At 37.9% G+C, this 26,934-nt stretch overlaps 1 long non-coding RNA gene across 1 annotated transcript in view; it reads left to right on the top strand.

The window, feature by feature from the left end:
- LOC118970906 (uncharacterized) overlaps positions 1-26,934 on the top strand; it is a 112,674-nt gene that overhangs the window by 32,370 nt on the left and 53,370 nt on the right. The window lies entirely within an intron of this gene.

The following is a 26,934-nucleotide window of genomic DNA, read 5'->3' as shown; positions in this document are numbered from 1 at the left end:
TTTTCACAATTTAACTTAAAAAGTTTTCTTTCCCTTCCTCTTATTTTGTTAAATAGGTAGCATAAGAACCTAGATCTTCACTTTCTTTTTTTTTTAAATGGGAAAAATCAACATTTTTATAGGTGAACAAATTTAACAATAAAAATATGTACCACATATTGTGTTGCCTGTTTAATATTTTAATATTCATTACTTTCTTTTATGGTTTCCAATTCCTACCTTTCAGATGCTAAGAAATATAACCATATAAAAGTAACCCTGGGGATGATGTATGTTGTTCTACTTTATGAGCCTTCTGGGGACTTGGGCTGAGTGTCAATGTTGAGAAAATAGTGGAATAATTCCTAAACAAAAGTCAACATTACGTTCTCAAAAGCCCAAGTGTTATGATTATGAAGCATAGACTCAGTGTTGAAAATTTGAGTGTCAGTGACCCTGAATGAGGCTGTTTGTCCCCAGATCAGTTGGGTAGAATAAAAACTGAACAAGTGGCTCTGAAGATGAACTGCATGTGACATTCAGGTGCAACAAATCTTGTAATAATCTTGGTCTTGGAATTTCGAATCAATACAAAGTTCAGGGTTATGAAATGTGGATCAAAAAGGGAGCTCCTGAACATAATTCTCAACAGAGAGAAATTGAAAGTGCTTCTTCTAAACACAGGAACAAGGCAAGGATGCCTACTCTCACGACTCCTTCTCAGTATAGTACTGAATAGCCTAGCTAAATCAATTAGACTGAACAAAGAAATAAAAGGCACCCAAATCAAAAAAGAAGTAGAATGCTGTTATTTACTGTTGATACGATTCTGTACATAGAAAATCCCAAAGAATCAATTAAAAAAATGTTAGAATTACTCAACAACTTCAGCAAAGTGGCAGGATACAAAATCAACATAGAGAAATTAATTGTATCCCTGAAGAAAGATCAGTTGAGATTATTCAATCTAAAGAACATATTAAAATAATGAAGAAAAATGAACGGTGTCTCAGAGACATACCTACACTCATGTGCTGAGGGAACCAGAAGGAGAGGAGAATGAAAAAATAGGAAAAATACATTGAAAAAAGGTCAGAAACGTGGGGAATAGACACATACAGTCTTGAGGGAAAATGCATCATGAGGAAGTCATAGGCTTGGACTGATACTGTGGGCCTCCCAGCAGGCCCTGATTGTCTTGAGGGGTCTGGCTCTAGGCCCAGGGTAGTTGATGCTGGCAATCCTTCTGGCTTAGTTATCTGTGGAACCGGGGAAATGACTCACTTCCTTGAGTAAATGACACTGAAAGGGATTGCTGAATGATACATGAGAGTAGGGGAGGGCAATGCATTTGTGCCCCCATTTAGGGCAGAGGGAGCAGGTGCAATTTCCTTCCCACAGAATGGAGCATTGTGTGCCTAGAAAGTGAAGGGAAAGAGAAACCCAAGTGCAGCTAGGGGCAAACTGCTGTTAGTTCATGAGATGTGGAAGCCATGGGAATGATTTTTGTAAACTTTTTGTTTTGAGACAATTGTGAGAAATAGTACAGAGAGAACCTGGGTACCCTTTACCCAGTTTCCCCCAGCAGGGATATCCTGCAAAATGGAAGTATAACATTGCAACCAGACACTGACATTGACACAGCCAAAGTGCAGAACATTTCATCAGAAAAATATCTCAGGTTGCTCTTTTATAACCATTTCCACTTTCCTCTTGCTCCCACCTCCTGCATATCCCCAAGGAAACACTAATCTGTGCTCCTTTTCTATAAGACCAGTGGCAAGTCCCCGCACAGTGAGATGGTAGAGTTTGAAGAGCAATTAATTATTCAAGATAGATGTTTTGCATCAGTTAAAAATTTCAAAGAAATCTTCTGCAACTGGGTCAATACTAGTTTTAGAATGCTAAACAATATGGATAATTCATAATATGAATTTGACATTCAGCTATAAACAAATTTTAAAAATTGAGTAAAGTATTGGTATAAAGTCCACAAATGAATTAAATAGCAAAGTTAATCAGCCAGTTAAAACTTAGTTAGCTAGAAGAGATGTCCAAGAACCTCTCCCAGGGGGTATCAGGAGGGGTTACAAATGTGGAAAATATAAAAGAAAACTGAAAAGAGGAGGATAAAATGTATTGTCTCTTTTATTTATTAGTAAGTGAAGCAGCATTTCTCTGTATGTGGGTTTCTTTGCGCTTCGCTGGTCACACCTCACAGACTGGAAGAATGAGGTTCCTGTGGGTTTAGAACACGGTAAAAAGGGAATGATCCCGAGTGAGGAGGGCAAGTGCCCTGGGGCAGGCTGAATGCAGGTCAAGAAACATGATTCAGGCGCTGGACAGCTGGGAAGGAGAAGGCCTTAAAGAACTGAGATAGGAACAAAATATAAACTTGACTTGTTTAATAATTTTATCTACAAACAATGCATGTTTTAAGACATGGATAAAGGTGAAGAGAAGTTATGGATGTTATTTATCAACATTGGTTCACAGTGTGATCCCCTGAGGGGCTTTAAAAATGACCAGTGCCTTAGTATCATCCTCAGCGATTATGATTTAACTGAGTTAGGGCCTGGTCTGTTCACAAAGATTGTTAGCAGCTCTCCATTGATACTGATGGGCAGCCGGAGTTGATGAAGACTGGATAGAGGTACACTTGTTCCGTATGGTAAGATTGAGGGTTTATGTATTTATGTAAGATGATTCTTTTCTTTCAAAAGGACTTAGCATAAATAAGTTAGTTTACAAATAAGACAATTGCAATTAACACAAAAATAACCCAAACAAACTTAGAGCATCCACAGAAGTGGATCTCAAGTCCCCCTCCGCAACTGAGTCATCTCAGAGAGAAATTGAAATGTTCCAGGATCTGGCTCCCACCCTTAGATCTGTGCTGGATTTTGTCTCAGATGTCCAGAATTTTTGAAACAGAAGATTCTAATGTATACCTGGGCTTGAAAACTGCCGAAGCAAATTGCAATATTCAAATAGATGCACTAAACACTTGAAATAAACCTATTATCTCATTTGGACATTAAATTGAGTTCAAGGTTCCTGGCACCTAATTCAAAGGGGAAACATGTTATAAGCTTCCTTTTTCTGGATGAAGTATACAAAACTCTTCTTTTGAGAGGACATGTTTCTGGAATGGAATTTGTAATGGAATTTTCCTGGATGAACCCTCACGTAAGGTCTTAAGTAGTGACTTAAGGCCCCAGCAAATCCTTACAATAAACATTGGCATGGTGCTCACATTAATACTTCTTGTAGTGATCTGTTATGGGTGCAGAGGTTACATCTTTAAAATGGGTCTGTGCAGAAAGTTTTGGCCAAGTAAAGAAGCAAGGAGACCTGAGAGGAAGGTCTTCTATGATTTTCCTAATTTAGATATAACCTATTTACCCCATTAGAATTAATTTGCATATCTAGCTTAGAGAATCATAGAGTGGCCAAGTATACTCTCAAGACCTGATTTGTACAGGTACCCCAGTGTCCATGAAGAGATAATGTGAAGAGTTATCTCCACTTTGGCCAAACTCCTTAGTTACCTGAAGCTCTTCCCTTGCCTTGGGTGGTAGAGATGCTTATGAAAGTCAAGCAAGCAACTTTAAGGGAATAGGCTACCTCTGAGACATTAGAAGTAAGGATCTGAAAGGACCTGTGTCTTGCCTTAGGACATACATAAAAGGAAGCTAAGTGGCCAACCAGAAGTGTGGCACTGAAGCTTACTGGGTACATGTACACCAGAGCCCATGGCTCTTGTAACCAATATAGAATATCTGCTCTACAGGTACCAGAAAGAGAGCTTATTCATGACACAACTTCTGATCAGCACTTTATAAGGGTCCAAAATACCTGAGGGTTGAGAAAGAATCTACTTGACAGGTTTATTTGGGTATGATTTAGTACCTCAATTTTGTCCGTAAGTAGTCCTCTTGGTAACATTTGGGTTACCTGATAACTGTGGGGTCATTTCTGTTAATTGGTTCAGATCCTCCCTGAATTTCTGGGCACCTAGTCTCACTGGGATTCCTGGTAGGAAACTGTTAGTCCTTCGTGAACAATAAAAAGAAATCAGTAATTTCCACCACTGGGGGTTCATACTGTGAATCCTCAACTTCCTAGTTAAAAGTTTATAAGTGGCAAGTTATTTAACAGCTTTGTGCCTCATTTAACTCATTTATAAAATGAGGGTATTAGTTGTACTAGATGATCTGGTTGTTTAAAGAATGAAATGAGATAATGTTTGCCAACTGTACGATGCTGTACAATTCCTGACATGTAGTAATCACTTAATAAAAATGAGTTATTTTTGTACTATCATAGATGTCTTCATCACTCTCACCGTCATCATCATCCCTGGAGTGAGACACACCCGTCTCCCAGGAAGGCAAGACAGTAAGACAGGACACCTATTTCTGAAGTGTCAATTTTACTAAAAGATTGAAGAGTTGAGATGGGGAGGGAAACAATTTTTATTAAAACTAACATAAATGTACTATGAAATAAATTTCAAAATCACATGTATTTTTAGGCTAAGATATGAGACATAAAAAATTGGTTCCTGCAAAATTTCATAAGGCCGTGCAACTTCATGTTAATTCTCAAAACCTTGGAGGTCACACATGCTCTCTCCTTTGGCATCAGTGGAAATTTTCTGGAAATTTTGGGAAGTGTCACAACATAGCAGAACTCTAGATTCAATGGCTTCTTAAATAGATCTTTTCTTTAGAAGTGAATTGCACCATGGTAATTCCCAATGGAACAGATACTGTACTGTGAGTTCCCAGTAGTGGTCGTGCTGACATGGTACTTGATAAGTCAACTTAAGAGAGAGCTGAGCTGTTAACCTACTGACCAGAGCTGCCATGGGAAGCAGCAGATGGGCTTAATCCTGAGTGATGGTCCTTCCAGAATTCCCACACCTCTCCATTACCTCAGTATGAATCACTTGAAGGAAGAAGTGTGTGTTGAGTATGTGTGTGTATATGTGTGTGTGTGTGTGTGTGTGCATATATGCACGCTCAAGGAAGAGGGCTGGGGAAAAGTTAAAATTAGATTGAGATTTGTGGGAAATGATGTTTTGTCTTACTCATCATTGAGGAGATGGACTAAATGGTATCTGTGGTGCATCCCAGCGGTACTGGATGCCTGGGAATTCAGAGGGGAACCCTGAACCCAATGAAAGAGAGCCAGTAACATGTAGGCAGTCAGAGTATCAGTGTCTGAGGCCAGAGGACTTAGGGGAAAAAATTGGAGGAGCTTAGTGATGCTCTGATTAGCTGTCTCTTAGATATCTTTCAACTCTCAGATATTTGGAACTCTATCAGGTGCTTGATTGGATTGAATTCTCTTTCTGATTTTGGTAGAGCAGGTATTAGGTATAGACGTAAAGGAGGGCCACATTGAGTGGATGCCAAATTAATCCTTTAGTTGTGACCCACGGGAGGATCTCTCATTTCTGCTGTTTGGGTGGAAGCGGAGCATACAGGTGGAGTCAGAATTTTCATCAAAGGTTTACAGTCTCCAAGTACTTGAACTCATGCATGATGTAGTCTTTTAAAAATAATGACACAGCTGGAACCTGCCCACAGGACTTGTGTACTTCTTTTGAGCCCTGTGATTCTAATCAGTATACATTTTAGTTGGCTGAGGTATCAGTGTATCACTTATATCAATATCTGTTATAGGTACATATGTAATCCATACACATGTGTATGTATGCATATTGCAAATGCATATATATGTATTCAAGTTGCATTTTCCCACTTATATTTGCAATAGCCTAGTAATGAAGAGGCTAAAATATTTTTCTGTAAATGAGAATAGTTACATGAACTGTATTGAAATTTTTTAATTTTTCTAGAATTGAATAAAAAGGAAATTACAGCCCACAAAGTACCATGGATATAAAATATGATTTTCATTGTATTTTTCTGGTTTGGATCAAATCCCCTGTTATAACAGGAGATTGCAATGAATGTCTGAAATGAAACAGGTAAATGATTTTAGCTCAAGTACACTTAAGGTGTCTAGACAAAATATGAACTTCTATAGCACAAAGCTTAAAACATGGGCCTTCTAATGAGAAACATATAACTCTACCATTTCATCCAAAATCAGAATACACTGAAACTTGGTTAAAAAAATGACTGTTCACTGAATCACTGCCTTGAGCAGGCTTCTGATTGCTTCCTCTGATAACATTCTTCTTTTTATATTTTGTATTTGGTGCAGACTAGTCAAACAGATTACAATTTTACTTCTTTGAATGAGGTTGCTATGACAGCATAATCATGCTGAGTAATATAATATGAATTGTTAAACTAATGACACTGATATTTATCACTGCATATGATAAACTGAAAAATTTCCACAAATTACTGGGTGAAGGGTAGATTTAAGTCATGATGTTGTAAAAGTGAGCTCGTTTAAAATTTGTAGTTAATGAAAGTATTTAAAATGTTTTATTTTCCAAAGAATAATTTTAAAAAATTTCCGTGTTACTTTAGACACTTAACTATTTTGGGGGCGATATTTGTAGATAGTTATCCTATTTGTCTCTTCATTCAGAATGTGAGGAGTTCTTTGTGTGAGTTGTTCTTTTACAAATATTGAAGAGTCATAATCTTAAGGATCCTTAGCTGAAATTATCATATAAGCTCCCATTCTACGCTTGCTCTTAGACTGTTTGTTTAAGATTTGTCCCCTATGTTTGTCACTCTGTCCTAAATATGTTTCATATGAAAAATTTCCAGTAATTTGAGACCCAAGAAAACTTTTTCTCCTCTGATAAAATCTTGGTTTTCTGATATTTAAAAATGATATATCACCATGTTAGCCTATGCATAACCAATTGTACTGATTCATAGAAAAGATGGAATCTGAATTTATTTTCTGTTAGTCTCTTTCAGAGTTTTGATATACTCTTTCTTCTAAATTATCAACTTCTTTAGCTTACATTCTTTGTTGGAGACTGCCTCAGATCTCATGTGGAAATAAAGTTGATGTAAGCAGAATATACATGACTTCTTCTAGGTCCATGCCAAGGCATGGTTGAGTTATACCCAAGTTTTAACTACAGCTGGCCGAGCCATAGTAAAGCTTTAGTGTTTGTGCAAGTAAGTGAGTACATACAGGAATAAGGCCTTTTAATGTTTGCTGTCCTCAGAGTTTTTAGGATAACCAGGCTGGGCTAGGCCACATTCTTTCAAGACCTGTCACACAGTTTAATAAACCCATCTATGCTAATTATTATATTCTTTCTGAGTGTGGTATTTTACTGCAAGGAAATTCTAGTGACAGTAACTATACCACATAATGCCATCATAAAAGTTTCTAGCACTTTGCAGAGGAGTGAAGGGGATATTTTAGGATTCAGGGGCTTTGTTTTACTTCTCAAGTTATTTCCATAGGCAGTTTTCTTTCAGGAACTGTTATTTGATGATTTAATTAAATGGGCCTTCAGAGGTCCATACCAATGCAAATGATTCCTGTTTAGGGCCATGCAAATGATTTCTGTATGGTGTCAGAAAGGAATCTCTGTAAATCTAATTATTTTTTAAATGGGTTTTAACATTTTCAACTTCTCTGAGTTCCCTTTGCTATCTGAGAGGTCTTCTATCTAGTCTCAACCCATCTCTCCAGGAGTTCAGGTGAATGTTGGGAAGGCCAGTTCGAAAGTGGTTAAGAACAGCTCCACATCAACCAGTGGAGACTGGAAGGAATGATGGGTGGAGGAAGAGGCATCCTTCTGATAGACATCTCACTGCCTATGTGCTGTGTCTGTTTAATCTCCTGCAACAGTGAGCACTCCGAAGAGCCAGCCTTCCAAAGGAGAGTGATTTTATCTCGCAGGCAAACTTGAAAAGAGAATAAACAATGCATTCCTCTTCATTAAAGTACGTCACACTGCTGAGTTTTTTGCATGTAAGAGTTTACCAAAGAAAATCTGGAGCCACTAAATGCTACTTGCTCAACTAGTACCCTGTAACCATAACATTCAGTCCTTTGGAAGAAAGAACGAAGCAGGATGAAGAATATTTAAATCATCCAAAATCCCTCTGAATAGCAGATATACCAGTCAGTTAGTTTTTAAGTCTATAATTCAGTTTTAAATTTTATTAAGTATGAAAATGCTATGTTTTTCCAGTTGTATGAGAGAGAACATAAGCGGGACTGCCTCAATATTAGTGACTTCTCATTGTATCAAAGGTCTCTTAGGATATAATGTAAATCCTGGAAAAGCAGTGACTGTATTTTTTAAAAAGCAACACATTGTTAGGCTCTTTGTCAAAATCAGTTCTGTGATTACTTTGTCCTTCTGTTTGAGAAAAAACAAACAATCAAAAAATACTTTAGAGAGAACTGTTAGATACATTAACCTGGGGGAATTCCAGGGAAAATCAAGGGCAGATGCATCCAGACCAGTTAGATTGATTTCATGGAGGGCTTTGCAAATGAGAAGTTTCAGGAAAAGTATACTTGCGTGTTCTGCTGATACATGGTTCCATGCGGCCAGCTCCTCCCCTAGGAAACCATCAGGCATCTGCTCTGTTATTGCATAGGGTCTTTTTTATGGCAGGACACAACACACTGACACTTGGATAGATGAAAGGCAGAAGTCTTTGTTACTTCCAGCTCTGAAGGAGAGAAGGCTGCTGTACGAGGGCTGGACAAGAGTTGCACTGGGGACAGAATAACAGCTAGCTGGAGCTGCAGGGGCCGTTTGTTATGGCAAGGCCATGGGATTGTCTTGTGTATCTGCACTCCCTGTGGGTTGGCTAACGTGAACAGTTTCAGGCCCAGGTTCTAGAGGCTGTTCCTAGCTGTCAGGGACCTTGCGCTGGAGTGATTAGGGCTGTCTTTGAGTAGTTCAGAGTGCGAGAGCCTGACAAGGAAAGTGGTGTGGACTTGATCAGTTGTTCAGGAAGGGAAGCTGACTGGCCTCTAACTAGTCAGGACCTCAGAACTAGATCAGGACAGAATTTAAAAAGCAAATTATATTACATCTGTGCCAACATTGTGCTTGGGCTCAGCAGGGCTTCCAGTATACAGCAGGTATGGGAGAAGATGTGCCACTATTAAAGACTAGGAGGCCTGACTTCTGGCAGGACCAGATTGCCATTTGTGCCTAGTTGTTCTGCAAGGTGTGCAATAAAGAGAAGATGATAAATTGAAATTACTTCAGATTCCAGTTCCAAAATTCTGCTTGAGTTTCTGCAGGCTGTCTCTGCAGATTTTACTAATTCCCGGTGAGTGTCTCCTTCTTTTTAAAAAAACACTTTGTTGAAATATAATTTACATATCACTGAATTTATTTGATTTAAGTATACAACTTAATGATATTTTAGTAAATTTGCAGAATTTTGCAGTCATTTCCATGATGCATTTTTAGAGCCTTCCCATTACTCCAGAAAGATTCGTGTGTCCATTTACCTTCAGTGTTCTTTCCCAGCCCCAGCCCCAGCCAACTACTAATCTGTTTTTTGTCTGTATAGATTTGCCTTTTCTGGATATTTTGTATATGTGGAATTATATAGTAATTATCTTTGCATCTGGATTTTGCATCTAGCTTTGACTAAGCATAATGTTTCTGACATTCATCCATGGTATAACATATGTCAGTATTTTGTTCCTTTTATTGATGAATAGGATTCCATTGTATGGATATAACACATTTTGTTTAATCATTCACCAGTTGGCAGACATCTGGGCTGTTTCCAGTGTGGGATTTTTATGAAAAAGGTTGCTGTGAGCATTTGTACACAAGTCTTTATGAGCACATATATGTTCCTTTCTTTTGGGCAGATACTTAGGAGTAGAATTACTTAGTCATATGACATTTGTGTACTACTTTTTAAGAAACTGTCAAACTATTTTCTAAAGTGGCTGCTCTGTTGTATGTTCCCAACAGCAATGTACAAGAGTCCTAATTTCTCTACATCTTCACTAACACTGGTTGTTGCTTGTCTTTTTGATTTATCCATTTTAGTGGATGTGTGAGCATTTACTTCTTAGTATTGATTTGACTGTAAGTTTGCAATATACCTTTACTCCTCACTAAGGTGAAATTATTGCCTCCCATCTTGGAGTTTGCTCCTCAACCTCAATGGAGCCCATTTGGTCCCTTTTTTTAGGACCCAGAGATCTGGGAAGTGTCTATACTCTTTCCTTTCAGGGTCCTCGAACATCTAAGGGACATTTCTTTATTGATTCCCTGGCTCTAACCAGAAGGTCATGGAAAGGTCACGTGATAGAAAGTGAGTGCTTATTTCAAGCATCATCTTTGGTAAATGATTAGATGGTGATAAATACCTCAAATTCACTTTTGCCTTGTTGTCTTTGGTTAATTGGCAGCACACAGCTAAAATACTTTGGAGTGATAGATGGTAGACTAGCCTAGATTATTGTTTTTCAAAATAGGTTTGTTTATGGAGAAAGAATTTGGTATAATGAAATGAAGTTCGGATTAGGAGTCAGAATACAGGTTATATTCATATTGAATCACTAATTACTGTACCTTAAGCAGAATCTGGGACTTAGTTGCCTTATTTATAGAAGGGAATGGTTAACTAATCAGAAAGTTTCATACCTTTTTTTTTTTAGTTGCAGAACTCTTTTACTCAGAATCCCAATATGTTAATCAGGAATAAGAGGATCCTTGGTGGCTACTTCTCTTTCTCTTGGGAGTCACTATTACAGAGCTCTAGGAATGTGCAGTAAGGAAATCACTGACTGTATCATCTGTGCAATCACCCCTCAACAACTGGGAATCTATCTGAATATAGCTTTCCAATTCTAGGAAAAGTTTTCTTATGTTGTGTCGTATGGCTTTTACCACCGTGAGTAGACTGTTGGCATTAGGGAAGCTCAAAACAACTTATTTATAATATTTTCATAAAATTAATAATTTCAAAATAACTTATCAATAATATTTTACATAGAATTTAAAGCATAAAATGCTACTAATAATCCAGAGTATTTTCTAAGTCTCAGAAATCATGCCATAGAAAGTTGAGATATTTTTAACCAACCTAACTCAAAGGGTTAGGATAGAAATGCCAACAGTTATTGTAATACAATTTCTTGGTAGGAACTATTCTTCATACATCATTCTCGTAATGAGTGGACTTCTTTTCTATCTTCACCAACCTATTTTTGACAATTAGTACATACCCATCACTGAACCAGGTTCTGTGGAGTCTGCTTAATAAACATGCCATTTCTTTTCTGTAAGGGAGATTGTTCCAGTAGATTACTCTAGTGGGATTTACTGGAAAAGGTTTAGCCTTTGTTAGCAGTAAGATCAGACATTCCGAGCTCTGATTATTCTCCCCGATTTCTCTGATGAAATCAGCTTCATCTGTTGACACTCAGCTACCCTGGGGGCATCCTTCAGGGAACCCAGAGGACCTGATAGTATCATAGGTAAAAGAGAGTAAGAAGTGATCTATGCTCCTTTATGGGGAAATGGGTACAATTAAGTGGAAAGATACTGAGATTAGGAGAAATGGTGAACAAACAGAAAGCCTAATTAAACAAAGGGTTTTATATGTGCTGGAAATTGGTACAGAAATTATCTAAAGTAAATATTTTAGCCTCAAAAGTTAGAATTGAACTTTCCTTCTTTGGTGCAGTTTTATCATATATGGTACATTGGTTAAAGTCCAAAGAATGATAGAATGGCATTTTTTGCCCTAAACTTACATTTGTATTTTCTTTTTAAGAGAAAGGGATATTTAACTAAATTTTAGAGACAGTATCTGAATTCTTTTTACTGTCTCCTATATTCCCACCATCATCTCCTTTGCTTTAGATACCATCAGGTCCATGGAAGGAGTAGGAAATTCAAATATCAGTTTGTGGGTTCAATAAAATGCATAGCTCATCCAATAAAATATAAATGAAACTAATGTCCCCCTGTTTCTGTCTTTATAAATTTGGAATATACTTTATAACTTTATACTATGCACTTTATAACTGGAATAAACTTTTCTTACCTTATAAAGATGTCATTAGTTCTTTGAATTACTCACAGAAAAGACTGATTTAAGTAGAGCTTATTATTATTATTTCTAAATGATGTTATTTATGATAGAAATAACTAATTTCTTGGATCTGAAGTTGTCCCATGGCTTATAATAGCAATGAAAAGATTTTTTTTTTTCAGTAGGCAGTTTTAAAGTTGTTATTGCCTAATGTTAAGAAGGTAGATATGTGTATTTACTTGTACAAGTGAACATTATCAGGAAAACCAAAACCTTGTTTTCTGTTTCTGTGTTGTGGCTCTCATACTTTTCAAAGGGACCAGGTCAGTTATTCATAATCCAATGTCTAAAATGAAAAGAAACCATTTTGCGTATCTTTGATGCATTTTAAAATATAGAACTTTTTTCCACCATACAATTGTTGCCTTCTTGATTTTTAATTTTAAGAATCTAGGAGAATATAACATACTTTGTGGACATCACCTCATGTTATTTTAGGTACACAGGTTGTAGAAAATCTGTCCATGCATCTAAGCACTTACCAGGGATGGTAGTTCCCAAGCAGGAGACTATAAGATCCACTGGAGAGAGTATACAGAGAGTGGAAAGATCTGAGCCCTCATTCCTGCTCAATGGCCAGCTAGTCAGTCACATGATCCTGGGCAAAAATATTCAACAACAGCTAGCATGGAAACCAATGGGTACATCATAAATATTTGGTGAATGAATGGATTAACTCAGCCATTATCTACTGTATGTTCCCATATTCCAGGCACTGTTGTAGGAGACAGGATTATAGAAGTAAACCAAAGATTCATAGTCCCTGCTCTTGTAGAGCTGGGATTCTAGCTGAAGAAGATAGACAACAAATCAAGTAAATTTATTAGTGTGGCAGATGTCATACGCATTACTCTGGAGAAAAATTAAGCAGGGAAAGGGGCTATGGGCTAAAAATTTGTGTCTCCCCCACCCCAAATTTATATGCCAAGACTTAATCTCCAGTGTCATGGTATTTGGAGGTGGGGCCTTTAGGAGGTGATTAAGTCATGTGGGTGGAGCCCTCTCATACTCGGGATCAGTGCCCTTATAAGAGAGGCCCTAGAGAGCTCACTGCCCCTTCCTCCATGTGTGGACACAGGGAGAAGACAGTTGTCCATGAACCAGACAAAGATACCAAATCTTATGCCCTTGACCTTGGACTTCCCAGCATTCAGAACTTATCTTATGCCCTTGACCTTGGACTTCCCAGCATTCAGAACTTAGGAATAAATTTCTGTTGTTTATAAGCTACCCAGTCTATGGTATTTTGTAGAGCAGCCCAAATTAATACAGGAAGATAAGAAGTAACAGGCAGGAGGAAGTTGCTAAGTCACATAGGGTGGTCTGGAAAAGTTGACTTTGTATAGATTCCCTAAGGAAGTGAGAGAGAACACTGAGTCAGAGAACAGGTACAAAGGCTTCAGGCAGAAGTGTTAAAGGCATGTTAAAAGAACAGCAAGCCAGTCAGTGTGGCTACAGTGAAGTGAATGAGAGGAGAAAGGTAGGAGTTGAGAAGGTGGTACTAACAGGGCACCCGATCAGGTAGTATCTGCAGAACAGAAAAGTGACTATCAAATTTAACAATATCGTGGCCATGGGTGACCTTGATAAGAGCAGTTTTAGTGAAGTACCATGGGGTAAAAATTCTAGGTTGGCTTATTCAGAACTAGATAGAAAGCTTTCAGGTTTAGGGACAAGGGTCTAAACATAGATGAGAAATTATTTATCCCGAGAAGAGGTTCTAGAGAAGTAAAGATGGAAGCAGACAGCTGTTGTCTAACACAGGGCAGAGATGATACTGGTTTGGACCATGGTGATAGCCCTGAGTTTGGAGAGAAGTGATCAGAGTCTGGATATAATTTGAAGGTAATTCAGTAGGATTTGCTAATGAGCTAGAAGTATGTGGGAGAGAGAGAACTCAAAGATGACTTCAAGATTTTTGTGCTGAGCAACTAAAATAATGGAGCTGTCATCAGCTGAAGCTGTGGGAAAGTCAGGTTTTAGAGGGGAGCTGGCAATACCAGAAGTTCAGCTTTGTTCCTGCTAAAAAGAAGTCACTAAATATATCCAAGTAGATTCAGCAAGTAAGCCATTGGCTATATGAATCTGAAGTTCGTATGAGAAGTTCAGGCAAGCAGTATAAATTTGGTAGTCATCAGCAAAGAGATAGAATTTAAAACCAGGAGACTAGGTGAGATTACGTAAGTACAGAGGGAGGAAATAAGAGGTCTGAGCACTGAGCCCTGGGACTCTCCAGTGTTCAGCATTTAGGAAGATGAAGATCTCCAACCAAGGAAACTGAGGAGGGAGAAAGGCAGTGTTTCAAGAAGGAAGGAGCAGTCATCTGTGTCAAATACTGCTGATAAATTAAGAAAGGACAGAAAATTGACCATTGGATGAAACAACATGGCAGCCCTGGGTAGCCTTGACAAGGGTGATTTCAGTAGAATTCTGGGCTGAAAAATCCCAACTGCTGGGCCCTGTACAAATGACATGCCCTACAAGGCAGTGGTTCTTTACCTTCTTTCAGTGATACAGTAGCAAATGCAACATGGTATTTTCACTTCAGGAGCTCATCCTTTAATTGGGAGCCATAAATATAGGCATTTGTGTGGTAAGCAATATAATAGAAATATTTACAAAGTGCAATATAATCACTGATGTTTTTGTGTACTGTATTATTTTGAATTCACTGATTTTTAACATATTTGATGTGTTTGGACCGTTGTAGTCATTATTTTCTCATTGTTCAAATGGCACTTTTTCGCTCAGTGGGGGCCCCTTCAAGTTGGCTTCCATGTCTGTGATAATTCCCTTGATCTTTGGTATTACAAGAGGCTACAGACTCACCTAGTGTATTTCCTGCTTCAGCGCCAGAGTCATCTATTCTTTCAGAGTCTTGGTTCTTTTTAGTGGCAAATATTACTTAGAAACTATAATCTGAGCACTCAAGATATGTCTTGCTATCATATTGGTCATTTTTTCTAAGCCTTTAGTGGCCAGAACTAGAAAATAGATACATTTAAGAGAAAATACATTTGTGGGTTCATACTGATTTTTCATTTCAATATAGGGTAATTTCTTTGCTTTAAAATCTGTACCTGTCCTTTTACTGAAAAAGCACGGTTTCTAATGACATTGACATTAGGGAACAAGGTATCTGAGTCGCATGGTGAAACTGAAAGGGCCTGTTTCTACAGGAGGGCAGTCAACCCTGCTTGGCATGTCAAATGAGACAACCCCTGAGAATTTTAAATGACACAAATCCAGGTTCCTGTGGGACTGTTTATATGATTCGGATGTAAATACATTCTTACGCAAATACAGTTCTGAAATCGCACAGATTATCTCAAGAGCAAGAGCCTCACTTTGAATGAATGGAAAGAAGGGGAAATTGCTGCTTATAATAGGGGTTTTACCGGATTTTCAACAGCCCCCCCATGCCAAGAAAACCAGACTTACACACATGTTGCAACCTGCTGGATAAACGAAGCTGCTACTGAGAGGAGGGGAAGGGTTTGCTGGATTTTGAAAATGCTTTAATGAGTTAGAGGTGCAGCCTGTTTGTGTGAGAATGTGTGTATGTGTGACCGGGTAGAAATGGGGTGGGTAGATAGTTAAAAAACTTGCTCTCATTGCTCAATTTACAAGCACCACAATTTAAAAGGCATGATGGTTCGAGGACCCTGACTAGAAGTGGTAATGAATAGCTGTATGAGGCCAGTTTATTAATATTTGCATACAGGATGGAAGGGACATATTTCCTCACATCCGCTTTGAATCAGCTCCCTTTTCACACCACACAGTGATTACCAATCTCTCAATAGGAAGAAAAACATGAAGTCTCCTGATTTTGTATCTCCTTGGATTGGGCACTATGTGTGGTCTTACTGCTTACCCCTACTTTTGGCACAGTTGATTTCTTAGGAATCACAATATTTGGATAAAGATACACTAGAAATCCTTTCAACTAATCCACAACTCTTATCCTAAGTAATGAAGTTGACGGTTGCTGCTAGATAATTTCTTGGAAGTGCTTTTAAAGAGATTATTCAGTTTGAAGTGAACACTGGGGCTAAGGGAAGCAGATTATTCCCCGGGCTGTCCCTCAGTGATCAGCTGTATTACAGGGAACTCATTATGACACACAGTAGTGGCTCCTTGGGACTGATCCTTGCCTGATTTTTTTTTTTTGTTCCCAATTGCTGTTGTGAGCTGAATAGCTTATAATTTGTTTTGACGTATTGTGGTTTATTTGAACTTATTATTCCATTTGTTGTGCCTTGACCTAGTAACACCAGTTTACCTCAGATTTATAAATTAAAGTAAGCATTCAAAAAACTAATTTCTTAAGAATAGTCCTGGAAACAAACTATCTGATGTTTTTCTCTAAGGTGATTTCTTGGCTCACATTTTTCTTGGTAAAGGCAAACTTCAAATGTTTTGCTAGACAGAGCACCTGTTTGTTAACAAGATATCTGGCTGTGGAAGTAGGCAAAGAGTATTTTAAAGAAGAAAGGAGAAAAATAAATCTGATTTCTCTATAATTTCAATCACTTTTCCTTTCTATGAAAGAAAAGCCATTTGCTCATGCAGGTAATCTGAGTTCAGGCCATTTTGTTCTATTTTTGACAAATAAGTTTGCTCTTTCCCTAGAACACTGGGTTTAGAATAGGATCCAGGTTTGAGGAAAGATGGAAAAGTACCCAACTGGAATATCTCTTCTTATTGCTTTCTCAGTGACTAGAGTAAATGAATAAAAGAAAAGAATTAAATCATTTCAGGAAAGAATTACAAATCATGTTGGAGGTAAAAATCTTTGAAAGGTTTCAGATAGTTTAATTATTTGTCCAGAGCAAAAGAAAGCTTAAGGATGAATAAACATTTGCCTTAAAATTATTTCAGAGAGTATTTTTATAGTGGATGTTGCACTAATTCGATAAATATTTCTTGAGCACTTGTGCCAAGTGTACAGTGGTAAATAAGGTAAGGGAGGACCCTGCTTTTAAGAGGTTTTGCTTGGGAGAGTTGCCCTCCCTGAAATCAAGCAAGCAAACAAAGAAAAAAAGAAATCACAATTATTATATAATAATATGTGAAGGCAGCATACAAAGGGCTCAGATAAAAAGTAACAAAAAGAATCTACATAGGGAAATCTTTTCTTTACAGTCTCAGCCTGAATGTCCCCTTTAGGAAGGTATCACCTTTAGAGGAGGTGGCATTTAAATAGAGACCTGAAAGAGAGAAGGAACTAGCCATGCAGACAGTGGTGGGGTGGGGGTTGGCAGGCACATAGAGTGTTCTAATATCTTTGTATGTGCAAAGGCCCTGAGGCAGGAAAGTAGGTGGCTTTGAGGCCTCACTCTGCCTAGATGATGGAAAGGAAGAGGGAGAGTGACTCAAGATGTGGTTGGAGAGAAATCTACATGATGCAGACTTCATAGGTCATGTTAGAGACTTTGGGTGTTACATTAAATACAATAAGACTATATCAAGGGGTTAAACTGAGGTAGGGACATGATCCAGCATTTTAAAATATAATTTTACAAATATGGAAGTGGAGAGGCCAATCTGTAGACAGTTACAATATCCAGAAGATGATGGCCTTACCTGCCTAGGCAGAGACAGAGCAGGAGAATGCATGGGTCTGGGAGATGTGTTGAAGCAGAACCCAGAGGCACAACTTCCTATTACACTGGTTGTGAGAAGTGAGGCAAAGGAAGGAATCAACATTTCTACTTTGCATTCCTGGGTGGCTGGTGATACCTGTTTCTTAATAGGGGCATAGTAAGAATGCTGGAGTGGAAAACAGGGCTGGCAAGAAAATCAAGAGTTTTATTTTAGATATGTCAGGTTTCTCGTGTCCATGGAACATCCAACAGATGTCAGATAGGCTGTTGTAAGGAGAAATGCAGAACATCAGATTGATAGTATAGACGTGGAGGTCAGCGGCCAATTCAGTGCTGCAGGAATGGATGTGATTGGCTACAAGGAGAATGGAGAGAGAAAGGAACCTGCCAATGTCCAAGCCTCCGTGAGTGCGGTGGAGCCTGGATCAGGAGACAGAGGGGACAGACAATGAAGCAGGAGAAAAACCAGGACTCTGGAGTCATGAGGAGAGTGTTTAAGGAGGAAAGAGTGGCTGTGTTTATGGCTTCCAAGTGGTCTGGAGGACGGAGTAACGCCTACCGAGTTTTGGGTGATGTTGAAGCGAGTGTTTCAGTAGATTCCAGGCTGGAGCCCATTGCATTAGGGTGAAGAACTAAACGAGGAGGAAGGTCATGGAAGACAGCCTTCTGGCCTGTGCTGTGAAGATCCGACCATGGATCCGACACTGGTGACTTAGGAATAAATTTATGACAGTCAAAATTGATTTCCTCTTCAAAAGAAATGTGAACCCTTCCTCTTTGAAAGCATTTTAAAGCTACACAGCTACTGATGTACCTGGGATGCTTAATGGACAGCCCGGCTACCAGTATTTATTATGTTATCTAACCAGAAATTAAAAATTTGTCATCAGTCACTGATTTTTTAGTTTTCCTGCTTACCCAAGTTATCTAATAAAGGAACATTTAAACCTGCATTTAAATGACTATAGGCTGGTGTTCAGCACCAGCTGTATTGCCACAGTGTACAAGGTATCATATAAGGCACATGGGGAGTTACACAAATGGCAGATGCATAAACTTCCAAGGAGTTTACAACTGAAACTCAAGCTGCCACCCAGAATTCATAGAAAACAAGTAATTTTCTTTCATAATCATAATCAACAAAGTTCTCGTTATCCCTTACATGGTTTATTATGTATAAGGATGTTATTCTGTACAAGTAACAAATTAAATACAGTTTATTAAAGTACTCCAAAATGTAGTTTGTAAATATATATTTGTATGTGTCCTAGTAAAAAGTTTTTAGAAGCTGCAAGATGAGAAAAGAGATACAAACCAAAATTAATCAAGAGAGTTGCTTCCCTCCCTCTCTCCTTTCCTTCTCTCTCCTTCTGCCTAAACCCAATCTCACTTTCCATGACTCCATCCTATCTGCTCACACTTTCTCAGGACTTCCTTCTCTAAAATCTCTCTCAACTATCTTCCTTCGTGCCTTCAAACTCCCTGTCTAGCAGTTTACTTCCTCATAATGTGAACTCTCCCAAGACTCTCAAGTATTAAAATAACAAGACAAATGGTTTACAAGCTCCCCAAGTTTAAGTCAAATACTTACAAATACTTGTTCTCCTCTCACTTCTGGTGTGTATGCACGCACGCACATACCCACAGTCCTTCAAAATAATTACAGGATGGCTTTTCCTTGTGAACGGCGTCACCCCTGCTAGAAACCTGGGATCTCTCACTGCCTCTTCCTCCCCCTTACTCATCATTCATCACTAGTCCAGTTAGTTTCACTCCTAATGATCTCATTAGTCCCCCTACATCTTCCCAGGACTATCACCCTAGTCTAGGGCACAATATCTCTCCCCTAAATCACCTATCGCCTTTTAACTGGCTTCTGGAACTTCATTTTTCTCTCCTCCATTGCCTACAATGCATTCATGGTGAGCTTTGCAAATGCAGCCCCCTGGGTTAACAGCTCTTCCCTCCCAGGACACACCTGAACCCAACTCAGAAAGGGTCTGAGTTGGCTTTTTTGGCTAAACTGTCATTCTCCCCTTGCCTCTGGTGCTACACACACACACACACACACACACACACACACACACAACTTAGTTTTCTCCACAGTCTTTTTAATATCTACTGATACAACAAGTTTCCAAACTTGACTTCAGTGTCAATTTAAGCAATTGAGTTCACTGAAACTTTCCTAGTCTGAAAGTGCACTAGGATAATGCTTATTCACGGATGCTTGTTTACACTGTTTCAGCTTGAAAAAATGATTCCTCTAGTACCACTTATAATGTATTGAAATGGAACTCACTTTCAACTATCCACCATTGTTTTCTTTCCCCCCACTATTTCCTTTGATGTGCCAAAAAGTTTACTCTTTCAAGAATTTAGTAAGGCGTTTGAATTTGCTTGCTTATTATATTGCATGTATTATAGTTTTAAAATCCACTTTAAGATTTATTTCCTCAATAGATTTTTAGTCAACTTTACAAATGCTTCTGTATTGCCTCTTTAGTAACATAACCTGTTTACACTTTTGCCAATCCAAAAGAATCCAGACACTCAGCATACAATAAGCATTATTGCGATTAATAAACAGCATAAAAATCTAGCCAGAATGGCCACAGAATTTATGATCCATGAAATATGTCTCCATGCCTCACTATTACCACTATTCCGTTTATAAAAATTAATTTTTATTTACTAAACTAATATTTGTACCTGTCATTTATATATGCACATATAAAAAGTACCTAGTTTACTGTAGCAAAGCTTATAATGAATAAGAGCAGCTTCCTACCTCTACCTCAAATTCTCTGCTTTTGTGAATAACTTTCTTCTCTTTTTTTTTTCCCCCCTAGCCTTTTCAGGCTTTTCCCTTTATATTCATAAATAACATACTTTGACTGCTATTTCTTGAGTTTTCAAATCGATGTTACCTATAGATTTCCTTTTTTCTTTTTTAAAAAAATTGTGAAATATATATACAGAAAAGGGCATAAGACATGCATACTTAAAGCAATAATTATAAAAATTTAGTAATATGTGAAGTATGTTGTATCATGTTTTATGTAATGCATGAAATATGTAATGTGTATATATATATGCTATATGCAACTTATATATGTGATATAGTATTCCTTTATTTTTTGTCAACTGTGTATGCATCCCTGTAAAACGTAGCTTGGTTTTGCCAAATTTTGAACTTAATGGAATCAAACTGTAGTTCAGTAGTTCTCAACAAGGGGTGGTTTTGACCCCCCGCCCCCGAGGACATTTGATAAATGTCTGGAGACATTTTGGTTGTCACAACTCAGGAGATATGCTACTGGTATCTAGTAGGTTGGGCTAGGGTGCTGCTAAACTCCCTAAAATGCACAGGACAGCCTCTATAGTATAGAATTTTCTGGCCCAAATTGTCAACATGGTGAGGCTGAGAAACCTATGTAGAGCATTCTTTTGCATAGATTTAGCACAATGTTTAACTATTCAAATTGTCACAGACGGAGTTTGAGTTTTTCCATTTTTAGTGGAAACAAACAATACTTCTATGGACATTCTGTTCTCTGTATCCTGGCCACATAAGCAGTTTCTCTACAAGTAGAAATTTTGATCATAAGCCAAGAATATCACTAACTTTCCTAGATCATTCCCAGTTGTCTTCCAAGGTGTTAGATTTTCATCATTAAAAAATGAAGATTTAACTTTCTTGCAGCATAACCATGGTGTACGCATTCTTTCCCTTTCTCTTCCAATTTATTTATTTCACGATTTTGGTTAAAACAACTTTCTATGTTTATTTTGACAAAGGCAGATTTGCTTATGTCCAAGTCATGTAGCTATGGCTGTATATCTTTTTTCTCTACAAAAACAAAATTGCAGAAAGATTAATAATTGTCTAATTACTTTTGTTTGCTTTTACTTTCTATGTAACTATCATTCATTAACCCTAGACACTTTCATGGAATTACCAACTCCTATAAATATGGTCAAATATAACATGCAATTTCTCTATTCTCTAATCTGTTCTTTTTTCTTTTCTTGGAAATATCCTTTCTTTGCTCTTCTGTTCCTAATCAGAATGGTTGTATTGTAGACAGGTTAAACAGTATTTGTTGCCCCTACAGCATCTTAGGAATCATTCTGGAGTCTTTCCTGTTTTGGATTCACCTGTTTCCTGCATTCCTTAATGTCCTTCCTTAGTTTAACTAAGCACAGTTTGGTAGAGTAACTTTACATTCTACTCTTCCTCAACTGGCCTTTGAAATCCATTTGTTGTATTTCATTTCTCTTAACTTATTTTCAATTTCCAAGAGTACTTTCTCGATCTTTAAATGTTGGTTTTGTTTGTACAGCATCCTGCTTTAAATTCTTGTTTCTTATTGGTCAGGGAAAATTAATCATCATTTGTGCTTCCTGGGCTTTCCCTGTTTCCGTTTCCTCAGTCTCTCCACTGTTCTTGTGTGTTTGTTTGTTTCAGGTTCTGTCTTTCACTTCAGGGGTTTTCCTAAAATGTCTACTGGTATTTGCCTGGTCATTCATATTTAAAGATGTGGTACTAAGAGGCGAATTAGAAATTTTGTGTATATGGGCAAAATGGAACAAACATATGACCTATTTCGATAAAAGCCCTCTTCACTCCCAATATTGATATCTGTAGATATTTTTCTCTTGAACTGATTATTTCCTGAGAATAAAATGTTCAGTCTCTTGCCTGGGATGTATAAGGCTGTCGGTCACTCTTCTGGGTGGCTTGTGTCGGTTGAGGGCTGAAGCTGTCACTGTCTAGGAGGCAGGTTTTTGCTAAATCCTTTTGATCCCAGTAAGAGGCATCATTTCCATCTGCAGCTGTTCTTGTTGTGACCAAGTCCACAAATAATCTGGCACAACCTCTCCAGAAAATAGGCACATGTCATTTAGCTGACTAGGGAGCAGTCACCTGTTAGAGCTAGAGGTGGGCACTAGAGCCTGATCTCTTAGACTTTTAATCAGTTCTTTGGATTTTTGGCCTCACTTCAATCTCTTGCCTTCAAAGGTACCTGCTGTCTCCAATTCCTGAGTCACTTCTGGGCTATGAAACATGTCTCCTTGCCTCCCTGGCAGACATTTAGTAGAGAAAGCTGAAACCTGAATAAATTGCCTCTCTTCTGTCTGGTTCTCAACTTGCACAATTTTGTGAACATTTCTGGCCATCAGGTGTCTGCTCTTTTCACCTCTGATCTTGTACATTTACACTTTTTATGTTTATTTTTTCTCTCATTTTTATAGAGTTTTAGATGTAGAATGAAGAAGAAAGTGTGTATGTTTAATGTAGTATCTTTAACCAAAAGCTTAATCCCTCTCTATTGCTAAGGTGAATGATACATGATATGTATAAAACACATATTAATGAATAGGAGGTATTGTCACCATGTTTATCACACACACACGCACACACACTGCTCTAGATGAGGTTGCAGATGATTCAGAAATAGCCAGGAGTTCTCGTTTCCCTCTGCCTTGCAGCCTGCTCCTTTCCTTCCCATCACCTTCTCGTTGACTTTTGTGTCATCAGTCTTCTTTGTTCCTTGCAGTCTCTTCTGAATTTCTCTTCACTGCCCATTCTTGTGCTTGTGACTCCCATTATTTTATTTTCTCTCTCTTCTTTCCTTTTTCCCTACTTTTTCTGATTCACCCTGAGCATTTCTATTCATCCCTCTTTTAAAGTATCATCTGTAAACCACGATAAACAAAGTTCTGTCTTTAACCCAGATACACCTCCTAAGATTCTCTGTGGACAGTCCATGGTACCTTAGGCTCATTAGATTCAAAACAGAATGCATTCCATCCCAGAACTCTTTTTTTCTCCTCCAAGTTAATTGCTGTCTTTCTTGTCCCTTAATATTGTTTCTCTAACTCAGGGGTCACCAAATTATTTTCTGTAAAGGCCAGATAGTAAATATTTAAGCCTTTGTGAGCCATACGGTCAATTGTGCTTAGTTGTGCTGTTGTAATAAAAGGCAACTACAGTCAGTATATAAACAAATGGTGTGACTGTTCTCCAAACTTTATTTACAAAAGCAGGCCAGTAGGTATGATTTGGCCTTTGGGCCATAGTCTGCTGATCCCTGATTAGGTTAATGGTCATTCTAGCAGAAACCTCTTAGTTGAGTCTTACCACCCACATTGGTCTGGTCAGGATCTCTAATGACTCTTTCCTCTGACCTGCCTGCTTCTATGGTCCCCATGCACTTTCCTCTCTCAGGCCCTCATCTCCTTCATCCATCCATTGCAGTAGCATTTATCCAGTCTCATTGCTTTCTGGTCCTCTAATACATGCTCCACACTGCTTCCAGAGCTGTCTTTTGAAAACAGAATTTACCCTGTTACTTCTTGTTTAAAATACTCAGTGCTTTGCAACTATCTGCACTGCAGGGCTTCCCCAATTTTAGGTGCACAAGAGCTACTTGAAGTCTGTGTTAAGTTAAATACTTCTGGGCCCCACCCCAGAGGTTCTGATTAAATGAACCAGAGTTGGAGGCCAGGAGTCCGCACCTTGAACAAACACCGCAGCTGAGTCTGCAGTATGCGGTCTTCAGACATTTGAGGGACATTGGCCATGGGAAAGGACCAACTCTACTGCCTGGAACTCAAGGCCCCAATGACTTGCCTTTCTCCCCAGCCCACTCTCACAACCTCCCTCAGCAAGCTGGGGTTCAGCCCTTTTCTTGAACTGGCCATGCTGGTTCACCCCTTTCAGTTTTCCCACTAAGTAGTCATTTTGCCAGTAATGCCATTAACTCCATCTGTCTAGCAAATTTCCTTTAAGGCTCAAGTACCAACTCCTCTGATGAGTTTCCCTTAACTCCTAAACTCTTCCTGTGTGCATATCTATATTCCAATACCTGTAACATATCAGCTGCTTTTCTTTGTCTATATCCCCTGTTAGATTGTGAGTTTTTGGAGGACAGGGATTGTGTCTTCGTCATTTGTATATACTTTTATTTTAGAGGGTACACTGAAATTATATAGCAAGTACTAAAATTATTCTTATATTGATTCAATATAAGAATTAGGCTGGGGATATCAATATCTATATTTTACAGATAATTAAACTGAGGTTCTGATATGTTAACTGATTTGTTTGAGATCAACCATATTGACAAAACAATCAAGAATATCACTTATTTTTTACTTTGAGTTCCATTACACATGCTGCCTTCCTAACATGACGGGGTTATTCCCAGTGCTCAAGCACGCTTGGATCCTGGAAGTGTCCAGTGGGACTTTCCAATTTCGGTATATTCATTTGATCTGTTGATTGTCTAATGTCATTTCTGATGCTGATTAATGACTGAAAGCATGTCTTTCCAGTTATTGCTGTTCACAAGCTTGGCCTCAGTGCTATTTGGATTTCTGGAAATTTCCATCTTAGGGCTGCCACATCTTTTGGTTTTCTTCCAAGAAACTAAACTGCATTTATTCTGACTATTCTTACAATAATGAATTGTGAAGGCATTATTATTATTATTGTTGTAACTTGACAACTAACTGCTCAAGAGAAGGTAGGATCTTTTTGGTGACCACTTAACAAGAGTACTGCCTATGTTTTCCTTTCCTGTACTTCTCACAAGGCCCCTGGAAGTCATAACACCTATATCTCAAAATGCCCTGCTGATATTAGGCAGCTGAAATCAGCAGAGGTCAAGGATAACTAACAGGGATCTCTGGGACATAAGGTTGAGTTTAACATAATTATATGGAAAAAGAATAAATGCTAAAAATTCTTGATTAATTTTGTTTGGGAAAGAAAGGGATTATGTGCTAAGAGATACAGACCTGTGAACTTCAAGAACAGCCAGTGTTCAATTATTCAATTCTCATTTCATTTGTCTTGTATTAAATTTTATTGTCACTTCTGTCTCCTATCTATCTAGCAGGAACCTTGCATTTTATTAATTTCATCCCACCTTGCACATAGTTAACACTCAAAAGAAGTTTGCGAAATGAATCAGTAATCCCAAAAGCTCATTTCAACCTTTCACCTTTGACCCATTGTACAATAATGATTAAGCAGTGAACTGTTCCAAAGCAAGCAACCAAAGGTAGAAAGACTTGAGGGGCCATTGGAAACTATCAATCAGATAATCTACCTTGGAAAGTTCAATGTCTCTCTATATATCTGGTTACTCACAACAGTAAAATATAACTACAGGGTAACCTGGAGATCAGAAACTTGGCATTTTAATTCAACAACTTTCATATTTCCTTGATAACTGTAGGCTTAACATAAACAATCCACTTGCAACATTTGTATTTCCTGTAAACACTCAATTATTTAGTATTTAATGAATTGTTGCCCGCAGAGTGAAAAGTAAGCTTGTCTTTTTTTAAACAATTTAAATTTTTATTGCTTTTTGTTTATATATATAAGAATCAGTAACTACAGTAGTTGCCACTTTAAGTGGCCCCAGAAAAACAAAATATATAATTATTTTACATGGTTATATTACAATTTTATAAAGTCGGCTACAGCATACCCATGTTTTGCTATGAACTGTATTCCTTTGGCCACATATAAGCTGTCAGTAGTAAAAGGTTTTAGAACATGCACCCATATTAGCAATTAATAAAAGGAGAAAATAGTAGGTTAAAATTGCTTATAAATCTTTTAAGTTTTAAAATCCATGTTAATACTATTTTTGTCCATCGCTATATTGTATAGTCCTTCATAATAGGAAATATGTTTTAAAGTTATATAGCAGCACCTTTTCCTGTATTGGTTTTAATTATACTAAGAAATCATGTTTGTTTCTTGCCCACCTTTATCTGTATGTTAAAAGTTTGAATCAAACATTTTTAGAAAAGCTACTGAAAGCAATTTCATTATAAATAGTGCATGTGTATACTCTGCGTGCAGTTTCAAAATTTGTCAAGATGACTAAAGACCATGATTCTGACACAGAGGAGGAAAAGGTGTCAGGATGTAAATGAGGAGGAAGAAACGAAACTCAGCACATGGCAATAAAAGTGTACTAAAATTTAAATAGGTATAAAAATATATTAACAAACTGAAAATAGTAGTGGCCTCAATTAATTTCAAACCCAAAATTTGGAATGTCTTGTGATGACAGGCATCTGAAAAAGTGAGCAGGAAGAGATTAATAAACAAGACTGTGAGTGATTCGTAAACAGAATCCATGTGGCATGTGAATTAATTTATCATCCTGTCTTTTTGGCCGCATTGTTGGGTTTTGGTTTACTGTATCATCACATTAAGTGCTGGCAGAAACAACGTTGCTAGCTTATTTCCAACGTGTGGC

This window comes from Manis javanica, chromosome 9 (genome assembly GCF_040802235.1).
Source record: "Manis javanica isolate MJ-LG chromosome 9, MJ_LKY, whole genome shotgun sequence".
NCBI lineage: Eukaryota > Metazoa > Chordata > Mammalia > Pholidota > Manidae > Manis > Manis javanica.
This window is presented reverse-complemented; position numbering and strand designations above follow the sequence as displayed.